This window comes from Mesocricetus auratus, unplaced genomic scaffold (assembly GCF_017639785.1).
Source record: "Mesocricetus auratus isolate SY011 unplaced genomic scaffold, BCM_Maur_2.0 Super-Scaffold_100006, whole genome shotgun sequence".
Classification (NCBI taxonomy): domain Eukaryota; kingdom Metazoa; phylum Chordata; class Mammalia; order Rodentia; family Cricetidae; genus Mesocricetus; species Mesocricetus auratus.
This window is the reverse complement of record NW_024429190.1, coordinates 313,405-331,000: the sequence shown is the minus strand read 5'-3', so window position 1 is coordinate 331,000 and position 17,596 is coordinate 313,405. Positions and strand designations below refer to the sequence as shown.

The window sequence follows — 17,596 nt, the reverse complement described above, 5'->3', positions numbered from 1 at the left end:
CCAGCCTCCCACCCTATTGCCAATTCCTTCCATATAGGGGATATCTAGAGTCTGTCATTTCACTCTGGGTAGGGTCCAGGCACTTCCCTAAGAGTCCAGGCTGAGAGAGCATCCCTCTTTGTGCTATGGGCACACGATGTCTGTTAGTATTCGAGGGACAAACACTGACCCACTGCTCAGGACCCCATAGGTAGCCAAGAACTCCTCATTGACTCTCACATTCAGGGGGTCTGGATCGGTCCCATGCTCACCTCCCCGCTGTCATTCTGAGGTCCAAGAGCTCTCCCCTGTTTGGATCAGCTGTCTCTGCTGGTTTTGCCAGCCCATTCTTTGCCAATTTGCTCATCACTCCTCTCTCTGACACTGGGTTCCTTGGGTTCAGTTCAGTGCTTAATTGTGTGTTTGCCTCTGCTTCCATCAATCACTGGATGACGGCTACCAGATGGTTATAGACATCAAGTTCATTGTCAGGAATGAGCATTCCAGGTGGTCTCTCCATATTGCTTAGCTTGCCAATTGGTGTTATCCCTTTAGATCACTAGAGGTCACTCTGGTGCCTGATCTGTCTTCTAACCTATGATTCCCTTTTCCTCCTATTCTACCCCCACCCACTCAACTTCCTGTTCCCCCAAGACCTACTCTCTCTTCCTCTTCTCCCCCTCTCTTCTTCCCAGCTCCCACTCCCCCCCCACCCCTCACCGTGTTCCCCATCCATTGAGAGGTTCTTGTCTCAATCCTCTTCTCTTAGGTACTATGCATATATGCATATTTTTAGCTTCTTTCCTGTTTCCCAGACTCTCTATCAGTGGAAGTGCAGACTGGCACTATCCTGATCCATGTCAAAAAACCATATATGAGTGAGTACTTACCATGTTTGTCTTTTTGCGCCTGGGTTACCTCACTCAGGATGGTTTCTTCCAGTGCTATCCATTTCCCTGCGAATTTCAAGATTCCATTGTTTTTTTCTGCTGAGTAATACTCCATTGTGTAAATGTACCACATTTTCTCTATCCACTCTTCAGTTGAGGGGCCTCTAGGTTGCTTCCAGGTTCTGGCCATTACAAATAATGCTGCTATGAACATAGTGGAGCAGATGCCCTTGTTGTATGAATTTGCCTCATTTAGATATATGCCTAAGAGTGGAATTGCTGGGTCTTGTGGTAGATTAATTCCCATTTTCGTGAGGAATCTCTATACTGATTTCCAAAGAGGCTGTATGAGTTGGCACTCCCACCAGCAGTGGAGTAGTGTTCCCCTCTCTCCACATCCTCTCCAGCATAAATTGTCTTTAGTGTTTTTGATTTTAGCCATTCTGACAGGAGTAAGATGGTATCTCAGAGTTGTTTTGATTTGCATTTCCCCGATGGCTAAGGATGTTGAGCACTTTCTTGGCCATTTTAGCATCCTCTATTGAGAATTCCATATTTAGTTCTGTACCCCACCTTTTAATTGGATCCTTTGGTGTTTTGGAGACATGTTTCTTGAGTTCTTTGTAAATTTTGGAGATTAGCCCTCTGTCAGATGTAGAGTTAGTGAATATCTTTTCCCATTCTGTGGCCTGCCTTTTTGTCTTTTTGACTGTGTCCTTTGACTTACAGAAACTTTTTAGTTTCAGAAGGTCCCATTTGTTAATTATCGATTTCAGTGTCTGTGCCACTGGTGTTATGTTTAGGAAGTGGTCTCCTGTACCAACTCGTTGAAGAGTATCTCCCACTTTCTCTTCTAAAAGTTTCAGTGTGGATGGATTTATGTTGAGATCTTTGATCCATTTGGACTTAAGTTTTGTACATGATGATAAACATGGATCTATCTGCAGTCTTCTGCATACCAATACCCAGTTATGCCAGCACCATTTGTTGAAGATGCTGTCTTTTTTCCATTATACAGTTTTAGCTTCTTTGTCAAAAATCAATTGTTCATAGGTGTGTGGGTTAAAATTAGGGCTTTCAATTCGGTTCCATTGGTCTACCTGCCTATTCATGTGCCAATACCAAGCTGTTTTCAGGACTATACCTCTATAATAGAGCTTGAAGTCAGGTATGGTGATGCCTCCTGAAGTTCCTTTATTGTATAGGGTAGTTTTGGCTATCCTGGGCCTTTTGTTTTTCCATATAAAGTTGATTAATGTTCTTTCCAGGTCTGTGAAGAATTGTGCCAGAATTTTGATAGGGATTGCATTGAATGTATAGACTGCTTTTGGCAAGATTGACATTTTAATTATGTTCACCCTACCAATGCAAGAGCATGGGAGATCTTTCCATTTTCTGGAATCCTCTTTGATTTCTTTCTTTAAAGACACAAAGTTCTTGATATACATGTCTTTCATTTCCTTGGTTAACATTATCCCCAGATATTTGATGCTGTTTAAGGCTATTGTAAAGGGTGACATTTCTCTGAATTCTTTCTCAGTCACTTCATCCTCTGTATATAATAGGGTCACTGATTTTTTGAGTTTACCTTGTATCCTGCCACATTGCTGAAGGTGTTTATCATCTCTAGGAGTAACCTTGTGGAGTTTTTTGGGTCACTTATGTAAACTATCATATCATCTGCAATAGTGAAAGTTTGACTTCTTCTTTTCCTATTTGTGTCCCCTTTATCTCCTTTTGTTGTCTTAAAGCTGTAGCTAGAATTTCAAGTACAATATTGAAGAGATATGGAGAGAGTGGACAGCCTTGTCTTGTTCCTGATTTTGGAGGAATTGCTTTGAGTTTCTCTCCATTTAGTTTGATGTTAGCTGTTGGTTTACTGTATATTGCTTTTATTATATTCAGGTACGTTCCTGTTATCCCTGATCTCTCTAGGACCTTTATCATGAACGGGTGCTGGATTTTGTCAAAGGCTTTTGCAGCATCTAGTGAGATGGTCATGTGGTTTTTCTTTCGCAGTTTGTTAATATGGTGGATTACATTGATAAATTTTCTAATGTTGAACCATCCCTACATTCCTGGGATGACGCCTACTTGATCATGGTGGATGATTTTTCTGATGTGTTCTTGAATCCAGTTTGCGAGTATTTTATTGAGTATTTTTGCATCGATGTTTATGAGGGAAATTGGTTTATAGTTCTCTCTCTTAGTTGTGTCTTTGTGTGGCTTGGGTATCAAGGTAATTGTAGCCTCATAAAAAGAGCTTGGCAGTGAGCCTCCTGCTTCTATTGTGTGGAATACTTTGAGGAGTATTGGAATTATCTCGTCTTTGAATTTCTGGTAGAATTCTGCACTGAAGCCATCTGGGCCTGGGCTTTTTTGTTTGGGAGACTTTGATGACTGCTTCTATTTCATTAGGGGTTATAGGTCTGTTTAGATTGTTTATCTGCTCTTAATTTAGTTTTGGCAAGTGAAATCTATCCAGGTAAGTGTCCATTTCCCTGAAATTTTCGAATTTTGTGGAGTACAGGTTTTCAAAGTATGCCCTGATGATTCTCTAGATTTCCTCAGAGTCTGTTGTTATGTCCCCTTTTTCATACCTGAATTTGTTAACTAGCATGTTCTCTCTCTGTCTTTTGGTTAGTTTGGACAGAGGTTTGTCTATTTTGTTGATTTTCTCAAAGAACAAACTCTTTGTTTCATTGATTCTTCTCAGTGTTTTCCTGGTTTCTACTTGATTGATTTCTGCCCTCAATTTGATTAATTCCTGGCGTCTGCTCCTCCTGAGTGAGTTTGCTTCTTTTTGTTCTGGAACTTTCAGCTGTGTTGTAAATTCTCTACTATGACTGTTCTCCAGTTTTTTCATGTGGGCACTTAGTGCTATAAACTTTCCTCTCAGCACTGCTTTCAAAGTGTCCCATAAGTTTGTGTATGTTGTGTCTTCATTCTCATTGAAATCGAGGACGTCTTTAATTTCTTTTTTTAGTTCTTCCTTTACCCAGGGATGGTGCAATTGTGCATTGTTCCATCTCCATGAGTTTGTAGGGTTTCTGTGATTTGTGTTATTGTTGAATTCTAATGTTAATGTATGGTGGTCTGATAAGATACAGGGGGTTATTCCAATTATTTTGTATCTGTGGAGATTTACTATGTTTCCTATTATGTGGTCAATTTTAGAGAATATTCCATGTGGTGCCAAGAAGAAGGTATATCCCTTTGTGTTTGGGTGGAATGTTCTATAGATGCCTGTTAAACCCAGTTGGGTCATAACTTCTATTAGTTCTTTTGTTTCTTTGTTAATTTTCTGTCTGGAGGTCCTGTCTAGTGATGAGAGTGGAGTGTTGAAGTCTCCTACTATTAGTGTGTGAGATTTTATGTGCATTTTGAGCTTTGGTAATGTTTCTTTCACAAATGTAGGTGCCTTTGTATTTGGGGCATAGATGTTTAAAATTGAGACGTCGTCTTGATGTACTTTTCCTTTGATGAATATGAAGTGTCCTTCTTCATCTCTTTTGATTGATTTTAATTTGAAGTCTAATTTGTTAGATATTAGGATTGCTACACCCGCTTGTTTCTTGGGACCGTTTGATTGGAAGATCTTTTCCCAACCCTTTACTCTGAGATAACATCCGTCTTTGATGTTGAGATGTGTTTCTTGTATGCAGCAGAAGGAAGGGTTCTGTCTTCGTATCCATTCTGCTAGTCTGTGTCTTTTTATAGGCACATTGAGGCTGTTGACATTGAGGGATATTAATCACCATTGATTGATGATTCTTGTTTGTGCTTGATTTATTGTTAATGAAGTTATTTTGTGTAGTTTCTCCTCCCTTTTTCTTTTGGTGTTTTGTAAAGTGGGATTATATATTGCCTGTCTCTTTGTGAATATAGTTATCTTCCCTGGATCTAGGTTTTCCTTCTAGCACTTTCTGTAGAGCTGGATTCATGGATACGTATTGTTTAAATCTGGCTTTGTCATGGAATATTTTGTTTTCTCCATCTATGGTAATTGAGAGCTTTGCTGGATATAGTAGTCTGGGCTGGCATCCTTGTTCCCTTAGCGTTTGTAGGACATCTGTCCAGGATCTTCTGGCTTTCATCGTTTCCATTGAGAAGTCAGGTGTAATTCGGATAGGTCTGCCTTTGTTTGTTACTTGGCCTTTTTCTTTAGCTGCTCTTAATATTTTCTCTTTACTCTGTCGGTTTGATGTTTTGATTATTATATGGCAAAGTGACTTCTTTTTCTGGTCGAGCCTATTTGGTGTTCTGTAAGATTCTTGTATTTTCATAGGCATATCTTTCTTTAGGTTAGGGAAGTTTTCTTCTATGATTTTGCTGAGTATGTTTTCTGTACCTTTGAGTTGTATTTCTTTGCCTTCTTCTATACCTATTATTCTCAGGTTTGGTTTCTTCACGGTGTCCCATATTTCCTGGATATTTTGTGTTAAGGATTTGGTGGTTTTGAGATTTTCTTTGGTTGACGACTCTATATCCTCTAATGAGTCTTCAACACCTGAGATTCTCTTTTCTATCTCTTGTATTCTATTGGTGATTCTTGCATCTGTAGTTCCTGATCGTTTATCCAGCTTTTCTATTTCCAGCATCCCTTCATTCTGTGTTTTCTTTATTGTTTCTATTTCAGCTTTCAATCCTTCAACTGTTTGATTTGTTTCTGTTAAAAGAAGCTTTTTCTTTGCTAGGCACTTTGGTTTATCTCCCGCAAGTTGCCTGGGCTCTGCCACTTTGTAGTCCCCAAATAAACACACAAGACGCTGTATTAATTATGAAGCTGTTGGCCTTGCTTGTTTCTTACTGGCTAGCTCTGACTTAAGTAATTATCCCATAATTGTTAATCTAAGTATGTCTCTTACTGGAGAGGTTTCCGGGCTTCCTACGCCAATGGCATTACATCTCGACTCTCCTGTGTTTCTCCTTCTCAGAGTCCTTCTGGACTCCTAGTCCCTCCTATCTAGATTCCCTATTGGCCAGACAGTGCTTTATTCTTTATTGACAAATGCACAGGACTTCCCCAACATGTTTCCTTCATTTTTTTGGTTGTTTTTTCTTGGTGCTCTTTAGATTCTTTGAGAGATTTGTTTATTTCTTGAATTTTTCCCCCATTTCATGGATTTTTTGTTTGTTTTTTCTTCTATTTCTTTAAGGGATTTCCTTGTTTCTTCTTTGAGGGTCTCCATCATATTCAAGAAATAATTTTTAAGGTCTGTCTCCTCTTCTTTGTCTATGTAGTGCTTTTCGGGTCTTGCTGGTGTTGGATCCCTAGATTCTGGTGGGGTCATGTTGGTCTTTCTATTGCTGAGTGAGCTCTTATTCTGTCTTCCCATCTCTTCTTCCAGTGGGTGCTGGTGGGGTCTTTCCATCTCCACTGGTCTCCTTCCTTCCTGAAGCTGAAGCTGGGGATGCTGACATGGAGTTTGGGGCCTGGACGGGCTGATGACTTTCCTGAAGCTGGGCTTGTTGGAGGTTGGGGCCTGGAAGGGCTGATGTCTTTCCTGAAGCTGGACTCGCTGGAGTTTGGGGCTTGGAGGGGCTGATATCTTTCCTGAAACCGGACTTGCTGAGGTTTGGGGCTTGGAAGGGCTGATGTCTTTCCTGTGTGGGCAGGTCTTCTGGATGCCAGGAGCGGCCCAGGAAGATCAAGGGAATGGGTGTTGGCCAGGGGTGTCCCACTGGAGTCCCAATCTCACCTGAAGCTGGACTCACTGGGGTTGGGGTCTTGGAAGGGCTGATGTCTTTCCTGTATGGGCGGGTCTTCTGGATGCCAGGAGTGGCCCCAGAAGATCAAGGGGATGGGTGTTGGGTGGGGGATCCCCGCCGGAGACCCAATCTCACCTGAAGCTCCTGCTTTTATTTTTTAAGACATCCCACTCCATGATGGAAGCCATACCTAATAATGCTGAAGGGGCCAAGAACCTGAGACTAAATAGGTGACAGGTACATGGAAAAACATAACACTATTATCTGCTAAAGTTATAAAACAATAAAATGATTTCTAATGATACTTCTATACATATAGATTGATGCCTCACTCAGCAATTATCACAGAAGCTTCTTCCCTGCAGTAGATGAGAAATAATACAGAGACCCCCAACTGGAAACATGCAAAGACTGAAAAACTTTGACGTACTCAGTACTAAAAGGGATGTCTTCACCAAACTCCTCCCCAAAAGGGTTATGGATTCATAAGAAAGAGAAGAAAGAAAGATCGTAAATGCCAGACAGGATGGATAACTCCAAAGAAACTGTCTTCCAGATACAACAGAGCTGGTTCACACATGAACTCCCAGAGACTGTGGTTTCATGCACACGGTGTACACACTGTCAAGCCATATGGAGTCCCAGCACTGAAATGAAGAAATACACATGGACTCCTACCCCTAACCATGAAGCTATCTCTCATTTGGCCCCACCGAGGTGTCTCCGGATGGACACCTAGGTCCTCTGAATCTGGGTGGCTTTTGTGTAGTTTCTTTTGTGGGGCTCCTAGCAATGGGACCAGGACCTGTCCCAGATGAATGAGCTGGCTCTTTGAAATCCACTCTCTTTGGTAGGAGTATATATGGGAACATACTACCCATGTTCAGCCTTGATGCAGGGGGGAAACGCTTGGTCATTCCTCAACTTGATATCACATGCTTTTGTTGATTCCCATGGGTGACCTTATTCCATCTGAATATAGATGGAGGAGAAGTAGATTGGGGGTAGAATGGAGGGGGAAACAAATGGGAGGAGAGAAGGAAGGGGAAATTGTGTTTTGTATGTAAAATAAATATAAAAACAATGAAAGAAACATAACAATCTAAAATCCAGATGGGTGGATCCCAGCTAAAAGACAAAAGTAACATAAAAACCAATATAACTTGTTTCCTCAAGAATTTACCAACCCTAGATCAATGAAGCTATGAAAACAAGGAAGACAAAATTCCAGACACGGGATTCAAAGAAACTGATTATAAATACAATCAAACACTAAAGATAAGAACATTTCCAAATAATAAAATAATGAAATAATAATAAATAATAAAAATGAGATGTCAACTTAAGAGTCATAATTAAGATTTTAAAAAAGAGATAAAATTGTTCAAGAAAACAAAACCTAAATGATGATGGAAATGAAAACCACAATTAGGTCAAATAAAAGTTCAAAGGAAAACCTTACTGGTAGAACGTGGAAGAAAAATATCAAGATGTGAAAATAAAAAAGAGGAATTAGATCATTCAGGCAAGTCTTCAGACACAATTAAAATAAAAACTTACAAATTATAGGGAACAATTTCATGCAGAAGGAATATAAACATTTTTAATAAATCATAGACAAAACTTTCTAGCTATATGGGAAAAGGAAACAGAGGATAAATGGAAACCAAATAAATAAATATACAGGGTAGAAAAGAAACTGCCCATGCTGTAATGTGCTTTACACTGGATGAACAGAACAAAGAAAGTACCTTGAAAGCTGCAACAGTAACAACAAAAATCAAAAGCAAGCCTGGTTTTTCATACCAAACCAAGATGGCAAGAGAGGGGCTATAACCATGCATTTCAAATTCTGACAGAAGATGCTGCCAGTCCAGTCTAATACACTAGATAAAACCATAATAATTAAAAGTGAAAGTAAAACTTCACATGGTAAAAGCAGCGAGGGAGTTCATGACCACCAAGAGAACTCTACAGAAGGTATTGGAAGGAATGCGTAAGCATGAAGAGAAAGATAAACACAATCAAGAGGTGAATAAGAAATTTCCAAAAGCTATAAAATCAGGAAGCGGATCTGTCATCTTCCTGATTATACACCTTTCAGTAATAAATGAGTATTAACAGTCTGGATTCCCCATCAAAAACCACAGAGAAGCAGATTGGATTAGAAAATAAAATTCCTCTTTTTCACTTCTTCCAAGAAATACTGCCTTAGAGTAAAAGGATGGAAATGGGTAGAACTGGAAGAAAATATACTAAGTGAAATAACCCAGAGGCAAATTTGCCAAATGTTCTCTCTCAGACATGGATCCGAATGTCAGATCTTTAAATGTGTTTGACATGAAGAGCCTAGAAAGTGGTCATAGGAAGACAGAAGAAAGATTTTAAGGGAGGTGGTTGCATGGTCTATTGTAATCGTTCTTGTTTATACACCAGAATTCACTGATAAGATACCACATACTTTTATTGCCACTCATGGGGGAAGCAAACTCATACAAACCTGAAAGCTCTCTCCGTGTTAATAAGCCTCCACAGCACCTGAAGGTGTTAGAGAATAAAATTCAAAAAGCATAGTAGTTTCTTAGTTTCAGAGAGAGAGAGAGAGAGAGAGAGAGAGAGAGAGAGAGAGAGATGATTTTAACCAGGATCTTCTACGTGGTCCCCATTTTGAAGCTGCTGGGCTCACCATGGTATACAAGTGAAGGTACTGACTGCCATCTCCCTGACCTCAGATTCATCACTTGCCAGTGGTTAAGCAAGGAATGGTAGGGACCTCTCTGGTCCACAATTAGTTGTTGACAGGCTTCATCTTATGCAGGGCCCATTCGCGGAAGCACTTGAAGATTGTGTTCCAACTGCTGTCATCCCATGAAGATAGAATTTGGCACCACTTCTCTCTGCCTTCCAGCTTGAGCATGCTACCTTAGCCTTAGAGAGCTTGGTATAAATGTCCTGTTTAGGACTGATTACTCCACTACCATTTGTTCTAAGCATCTTCAGAAGCCATGCATGGGAAACTAGTCTTAAAGCATGCTAGAAAAGAATTTAGTGAAAAGTATCTAAAAATAAAATGCTAATTATATTGTAGAGTAACTAGAAGAGACTATGGTTCTGTGTTCATCCTTCAACTCACAGAGAAATGAAACTCAGAAGTGATTCCTGGCACATTCCAGTTAGTGTTAGGCATAGTGTTCTCCACAGCCACAATATGTTTATTTTAATCAACATACAATAAACCCCCAGTAAATTAAAAAATCATAATTATAATAATGTATGATTGACATTATGTAAATAAGTTAGATTGTAAAATGCTTCCATTTTTGCACATTATGAGAGTGTGCCTATATCTAACAAATGTAGAACAAATGAATCTACTAATATTACATATTTGCCTAGATCATAAATTGCTACCCATAGAAACCCTGTCTCCAAAAAAAAAACCCAAATAAAAACAAAACAATTATCTAAGCAAGTGATGAACTTCTTTAAGTCCTGGACTCACCTTATCATCTCAGATCCTTCCAACACTGGTTTTACAAAACACCCATAGGTCCAACAGGATCCTATTCATTATATCCCAATGCCTAGCGGGTTGTCATTAGCAATATACAGTCGAGCAAAACATCACTCAAGCCCCAGGCTGCACAGATCAAGCTATTTTTAAAGTGTATTTTTCCTGCTGCTTGTTCAATTCTTTAAAAAAAGAAAAGGCTATAATGTCCTACACAATAAATTCTACAAGACTCATCCCTAAATGTGTCTTGGGTCTTTGGTTGATTATACATACGGATAAATGCTTCAACAAAGGAAACAAATGCAAATAATAAAGGCAATTTCCTTTCCACTCCACTTGCATCATCTCTGTTTTGGACTCATGAGCCCTTTCTGCCTTACCTACTCTTTGTGTTTTCAAGGCATCTGATGAGTTTGTATTTACCATGTCCCTGACACTCAGTGTGCTTTGCTTTAGGTGTCTCACTTAGTGACTCAGATCAGGGATTTTAAATAGCATGCACAAGACACTATAGACTACTGAAATGACAAGACTGGAGACACTGCCTCCTAAGCAGGTACCACCCTACTCCACAATACCACTGACTGCCAAAGAAGGAGTGTGGTAGTAATGAGTCACTTAACCCCCTGGCTCTCAATCTCTTCCCCTGTCAGAGGAAGTAATGAGCATTGCCCTTAGTCTTTCACATGGCAGCAACAAGAAGCAAATAAAACAATGTATGTGAAGAAATTTCTGAAATGCTAATAAAAGATGAAGTGTCATTTTATTTTCTTCACACAAGAGTCCTGGGATTTGACACAGCAGATTTAACCCCTTACTGACTGTGTTGCTATGGAAAATAATGCAAGTTCTATAAGCACAATGTTTACCAAAGAATGAAACAAAAGCATTGAACACAATGATAATGAAGTCCCTGCTAGGGAACCAGTCAAGAGTCACATTAAATTTCATCTGAGCCACAACTTCCCAAAATCCAGCTTGTCTTTAGACATTAAAGAAGCAGCAAATTTTCAAAAGTTTAAGTAGTTAAGGATTCTTAGGAAACAAATCTCCCTGGAATTACAGTTTCTTCTGGTTTTGAGAAAAACAAAAACATGGTGCCTAGATTAAACTGAAGCCTCACTTAAAAATTCTGAAATCATGCCTAAGCAGAATGATGGCAACTCATTCTGTCTGCAAAAGCTAAGACAGAGTTACAGTTTTGCCAGAGTTTGCAAGAATATTATGCTAATTACACCCCTGATGAATCTGGATTTTAAAGTGCTCTTGGCATTCTCAGGCTCTGGCTCTCAAAACCGAGCAAGACTCCCCACCTAGATCCACAGATTGCAATGGTTATATCCCAGAGGAAAGAGGAGCCATAATTCTACTTAAATGTAATTAAGATGCAGCAGAGAAATATATAATCCAACCAGCAGTCCAGATAAAGGAAAAGTGAAAAGCAGCCAGGGAATTGTGGTTTTTCATCCACACCACCACATCCCCAGTGTTACTAAATAAGCCACGTGCCACTGAAGAACAATCTCACCTCAGCCCAAAGGAACCACATAAGATCAATTCCTGGATATTTACCTAGAGGCAAGGATAGTCTTGCAGCTGCAGATTAGAATGGAAGTTCACAATGGACCAGAGTGACAGACAGGCATGGTAGCATACTTATAATTGCAGCACACAGGAAGCAGAGAAAGCAGGGATCCTGAAAGTTCAAGAACAGCATGGACTATATAATGCATTCTATGCCAGACAATGGTATATGCTGAGACCAGGTCTGAAAAAAAAGAAGGTATCAGAAGGGCAAAGTTCAATCCACACACCCAGAGAACAAACAGATCAATTTTGTTATGTTCTTTTAACCCAGATTTTACTCTTAGAACCTACCCCTTCACAAGACTGCATCTCCTAAAAGTTCCATTACTTCTTCAAACAATGCCAAGCTGGGTCAGTTCAAATACCTGATTCTATGAGGAGTGTTTCTATTTCAAATCACAATAAACACAGAGGAATATATTTGTGTGTATGATGATGGGAAATGAGCCACGCCTAAGATACCAGGCAGGGGAGTCATACGATACCTTATTAGAGAGAGAGAGAGAGAAGTCACATGAAAATTCGAGAACTGAGGTCAGCACTCTGCTCATTTCTGACCTCAATCACAGACTTGGAGCGAATGAGTACCCCTTCCTCCTATGACCACACCGAAATGGGCATGGTAAGTGTTGCAGGTACATGAGATCTCTCCCTACAATTCCCCTTTTTGTCTAAAGAAAAGACATAGACTTGAAACAAAACTAAATTGTCTCAAACATATATAAAGCATAAATACATAGAAGGTGACAAATAAGTTATAATCTACCTATATCCTATCCTAAGCATGTCTGAAAGAGATGCCCAAATCTGAACACCTCCTTCCAATCTCATCCCTAAATAATTGAAAGCTAACCCTAGCAGGTGTAAATTATCAATAGTAGGGAAAGGGGACATAGTATTCTCAAAATTACTTCCTGCTGAAATGGGAGGACAATAACTTCCTGGGATTTTGTTGTAAGAAAATGTTAGAACAGTGAAAGTCTCAAGTGGACTAGCTATAACATTTGTCCTCAGTCTCTGTTTGACAGGAGATGCTTGATTGAAGTTCTTGGCTGAAGTTCTACATGTTGATTGAAGCTCTTTTCTGAGGTCCCAGCCAGATTATACAAGTTGCACCATATCAGGTAATTAGTCTGGAGTTGTGTAGAGCAATATAGTCCCAAACTAGTTTCCAGGTGGTAATTGTCAGATAAGACTCATCAAGTCCAACCAGGTGGAGTTGATGATGTGAGGCCCCATTTTCTTTCTGAAGCTTTTGAAGATTGCTCTTAGGAAATTCTTTGTTCTCTGTTTAAAATTCAAATGTTAGTGTTAACAAATAAATTTCAATTTTATATGTATGCATACCGGGAAAGGCAACAATAAGGAGGACAGTAAATATAAGGGAAATTAGACTTTCAGAGAAGAACCAAGCATAAACAGATGACAGTCCCTAGATTTTGTTTTCTTCTGTCTTACATCAATTGGATCCTTGATATAAAACAGAAATTCTGAATATTATTTTAACAACATACTTTGATTTAGAGAAGGAGAGCCAAATCCAACTCCAAACCCAGCATTGGTTAAAGTGAATTATACCAAAATAGTATCAGGAAGTAAAGAGAAACAGATACTATAAGGACAAAGTTAAGAGAATTAGACATTGATACCAAAGATTAGATTCTTCTTTGTTTGATGGTTCTTTGGGTAGCCATCCTCCCTTCTTCGGGTATCTACGTGTTCAGTATCTTCTTACTGTTTGGAGATGGGTTTTCCTGTAAAAACAAGAACAAAACATTTCCCTTTCCTTTTCAGACGCCTCCTTACACAGCGAGAATATGACTTTGTGGATGAATTGTCGTCTTTCCTCCTCCAGAGGTTTCTCTTGTTTGGATCAAATCTCAATCAATTTTGATGGAATCCAAAGCTTTGCTTCTCCTGTGTAAACACAGGCAAAACTCCTTCCCCAAAGTAACACATATCCTGGTTTCCAAACTGAGGTCATAACATCCTTGAGGTACACCACCTGATTTAGTTTAGAAGTTTTTTTTCTGTATTCCACTGTCTTTCTGAAGCTGTTGCTCCTTTCTCATTAGCATTAAGTTTAATGTTAGCAAAGCATTATGTAATTGGTGTTTGGGGAACACTGTTTTTGGCCATTTATGGAGCATTTCTTTTTCATTTTATTTTATTTTTTATTTTAATTTTAAATAGCTTGATTTACATGTCAATCCCAGTTCCCTCTCCCTCCCCTCCTCCCACACCCCCCAACATCCCCCCATCCTCTCACCCTATTGCCAATTTCTTCAGCATAGGGGATATCTAGATTCTATCATTTCATTCAGGGTAGGGTCCAGACACTTCCCTAAGAGTCCAGGCAGAGAGAGCAACCCTCTTTGTGTTATGGACACACGATGTCTGTTAGTATTAGAGGGATAAACACTGATCCACTGCTCAGGACCCCATAGGTAGCCCAGGCCTCCTCATTGACTCTCACATTCAGGGGGTCTGGATCGGTCCCATGCTGGCCTCCCAGCTGTCGGTCTGGGGTCCAAGAGCTCTCCCCTGTTTGGATCAGCTGTCTCTGCTGGTTTTGCCAGCCCATTCTTTGCAAATTTGCTCTTCGCTCCTCTCTCTCTGTCACTGGATTCCTTGGGTTCTGTTCAGTATTTAACTGTGGGTGTTTGCCTCTGCTTCCATCAGTCACTGGATGAAGGCTCCAGGATGGTTATAGACATCAAGTTCACTATCAGGAATGGGCATTCGAGGTGGTCTCTACACTATTGCTTAGCTTGCCAATTGGTGTCATCCGTTTAGATCACTAGAGGTCACAATGGTGCCTGATCTGTCTTCTAACCTATGATTCCCTCTTCCCCCTATCCTACCCCCTCCCAGTCAACCTTCCTGTTCCTCCATGTCCTACTCTCTCTTCCTCTTCTCCCCCCTTTCTATTTCCCAGCTCCCCCCTCCCCTCACCCCTTGCCGTGTTCTCCATCTGTTCAGAGGATCTTGCCTCATTTCTCTTCTCTTGGGTACCATGCATATCTTTTAGGTTCTTTCCTGTTTCCCAGACTCTCTGTCAGTGGAAGTGCAGACTGGCACTCTCCTGATCCATGTTTTAAATCCATATATGAGTGAGTGCATACCATATTTGTCTTTTTGTGACTGGGTTACCTCACTCAGGATGGTTTCTTCCAGTGCTATCTATGTCTTTTAAAGTGCAGTTAGATCTCTTAACCACTACTTGTCGTGTGGGATTGTATGGTATACCAATTATGTGTTTTGTGTTATAATATTTGAAAAACAGTATCAATTTGATGGAGACATATGCTGGAGTATTGTCAGTTTTTACTTGTGCAGGTATACCCATAATAGCCATCACCTCTAAGAGGTGTGTGACTGTGGGAACACCAGACCTTGAGCAGAGACCCACTTCCCCTTCTGCCTGGGAGTAGGCAGCTGTAAGACAATGTTTACTAAAAACATGTTTACTAAAAACAATACAATGCCAGGGGCAACAAGTTCCCGGAAAAGGCCTGCCCACGGAAACCGCCTTGACCTCGACCTTGTCCAAAGACTAACTGCCTCTTCTGACACGCCCAGATCAGTTTTTGGTGTCAGGGCAGAACCAACCAGGGTAGAGGAGAGAGCAGAAGCTTCTCTGGTGGGAGCCTTTCTTAGGAAGTTTTCTTGAACCTTTTTGGGGCTTTACATCTTTACATCGTTGAACAAGTCTCTGTGTTGCCAATCCCCGACACCCTCTGCACGTTCTCGGACACAGGCCGTGCAGCAGACGCGACATGTGACAACAGAAACAGCCTTTTCAGAGCTAAGAGCAGTGTCCCATTGGAACCCTGAAAATGTGTCTATGGTATGGTGCATATATTTTAAACTTCCAAATTCTGGAAAGTGAAGCACATCCATTTGTCAAATTTCATTTCTGTAAATACCTTTGGGATTAATGTCTGCTGGTAATGGAGTTTGATCATAGAATGACAGGTGGAGCAGTTTCTTATTATTTCCTTGGCTTGTTGCCAAGTGATAGAAAATTCCATCTTTAAGCCTTTGCTATTACCATATATTCAACATATACAATATATGTTGAAGTTAATTCCGTATCAGCATCTTATGGATACATAAATCACTCCCTGCAGGTCTCAATGTGTAAGTCGACTCTCTTTGCATATTGAGAGCCAGTAACTATGTTGAGAGGCTCTGTACAGAATGGCATACAACTCTGCCTTTTGTACAGAGTTGGAAGGGCTTTCAACTACTTTACTTACATTTCCTGGTTTATAACCTTCCTTTCCTGACTTGTTTGAATCAGTATAGAATGCAAAACCTCCAGAGATTGGCATTTTTCTTACAATGCATGGAAGGATCCAAATGGTTTTCTTTATGAATTTGATTCTCTCTGTTTTGGGATTATTGTTACTAATTGTTCTCAAAAAGTTACTGCAAGCCCTTTGCCAATATTCATTATCCTTCCAGAAGGAGGAAATTTCTTCATTAGTTAAAGGTACAATAATTTCTGTTGGGTCCCTTCCAGTTAGTTGGTGAAGCCTTAATTTACCTTTTAAAATCAAATCAGAGATGTTTTCTATATATGTGTTCAGTTTTAATTCTGTTTATGTGGCAGAAATATCTATTCTAGTATGATATCTTCCCTCTTTATCAAAATCCCTGAGGAGTATTCTCTAGATGGTAAAATAACCAGAATTCAGTCTAGTTTTGGATCTACACAGTCCACATATTCTTCTAATATTCTCTTTTCTACCCATTCTAATTCTTTTTCAGTCTCAGCTGATAATATTCTTGGACTATTTAATTCCTTGTCTCCTTTTAGGGCCATTTTTAGGAGTTTTAAATCATGCTCTTCTACTCCAATAATTGTCTGTAGTTGAGCAATATCTCCTAGTAGTTTTTAAAGATCATTAAGAGTCTAGTAATGATCTCTCCTGATCTGTACTTTTTGTCCTCTAATTTTCTGTAGAACTATTTTATAACCTAAATAGTTAATAGAATCTCCTCTTTGTATTTTTTGGGACAATCTGTAATCCCCGTAAAGGTAAAATTTCCTTTACTGCCTCAAACATCTTTTCTAGCGTTCCTTCTGTTGAATCATCCAGCAGTATGTCATCCATTTAATGGTAAATTATGGATTGTGGAAATTGTTTGTGAATTATTTCCAAAGGTTTTTGCACAAAATACTGGCATAAAGTAGGGCTATCTGACAGTCCCTGTGGCCAAACCTTCCAATGAAATCTTCTAACTGGTGTAGAACTATTATAGGTAGGCACTGTGAAGGCAAATTTTTCCCTATCCTTTTCTTGTAAAGAGATTGATTCCTCAAAGAAAATTGATTTCCATCTCTCAGCAGTCATAAATTACCAATAGCACCTCATCTAAGACCAAGACTTTATAAGCTCCTATCCAATCCATGCTTGCCCTGTGGCTGTATTCTTCCAGCACAGGTTTTAGCATGGAGCAACAGCTGCTGAGTTCATGCTTTCAATGACTTGTAGTGTCAGTCAAACACTGTTTTGCTGCAGATGTTCAATATCCTGGCTCTTACAATCTTTTTTTCCCCTTGATCATTCGAACAGGGAGCAATGATATATATGTCTCATTTACAGCTGAGCACCACTCTATTTACTTAGGTTGACCAGTTGTCAGTCTCAGAATTAATCACTATCTAATGAAAAAATAATCATTCCTAATGAGAGTTAAGAGATGCAATACCTATGGGTATAAAGATATATATATATATATATATATATATATATATATATATATGAATATTCTAATGATATATCCCTTTAGTAGAATAATACCTACAAGTATCAGGAAATGGACTAGACTGGTCATATTTAATATATCTGCATACAATAATAATTTTTAAAAAGAGGTTATACATTTGCAAGGGAGCTCATAA

The 17,596-nt window shown here is 39.6% G+C and overlaps 1 protein-coding gene across 1 annotated transcript in view; it reads left to right on the top strand.

Annotated features, from left to right (window-relative positions):
* The window catches only part of Vstm2a (V-set and transmembrane domain containing 2A), a 74,696-nt gene that overhangs the window by 44,117 nt on the left and 12,983 nt on the right, over positions 1-17,596 (top strand). The window lies entirely within an intron of this gene.